The sequence below is a fragment of the Sinocyclocheilus anshuiensis genome, unplaced genomic scaffold (genome assembly GCF_001515605.1).
Source record: "Sinocyclocheilus anshuiensis isolate Anshui unplaced genomic scaffold, SAMN03320099.WGS_v1.1 scaffold482, whole genome shotgun sequence".
NCBI classification, from domain to species: Eukaryota; Metazoa; Chordata; class Actinopteri; order Cypriniformes; family Cyprinidae; genus Sinocyclocheilus; species Sinocyclocheilus anshuiensis.
This window is the reverse complement of record NW_015547676.1, coordinates 1309105-1309583: the sequence shown is the minus strand read 5'-3', so window position 1 is coordinate 1309583 and position 479 is coordinate 1309105. Positions and strand designations below refer to the sequence as shown.

At 31.9% G+C, this 479-nt stretch overlaps 1 protein-coding gene across 2 annotated transcripts in view; it reads right to left on the bottom strand.

Annotated features, from left to right (window-relative positions):
• Positions 1-479, bottom strand: part of LOC107703040 (RNA-binding protein FUS-like) — an 18453-nt gene that overhangs the window by 1292 nt on the left and 16682 nt on the right. The window lies entirely within an intron of this gene.

Sequence of the window (479 nt, the reverse complement as noted above, 5' to 3'; positions counted from 1 at the left end):
AAAAAAAAAAAAAAAATCAACATCTCACAATTCACTCTACTCATTTAAGAACTGTAAGATTTCCGAGTCGGAGTATACATCTCGCAATTCTGACTTTCTCCTTTTGCAAATGAGTTTCTCACAATTGTGAAAAATTAAACTGAAAAGAGTCAGAATTTAAGAAAAGTCAGAATTCAGGAGTTAACCGCTCACAATTCTGAGAAAAGAAAAAAAAATCTGAATTGTGAGAAAGAAATCTCAATAATTGCAATTTATTTGCAAGTGGAAAAAGTATTGAGGTGTAAAACTCTGAACGCCAAGAAAAATAGCAATTCTGATGTATTATAACAATTCTGTGAAAAAAATAGAATACGCAGAGTTTACATCTTCCAGTGCGGACTTCCCCTCACAGTTGAGTTATTCTAAGTTGATATTGCAATGGAGTTACTTTTTGCAATTCTGAGTTCCTATCTTGCAATTCGTTGAAAAAACAGAATTGA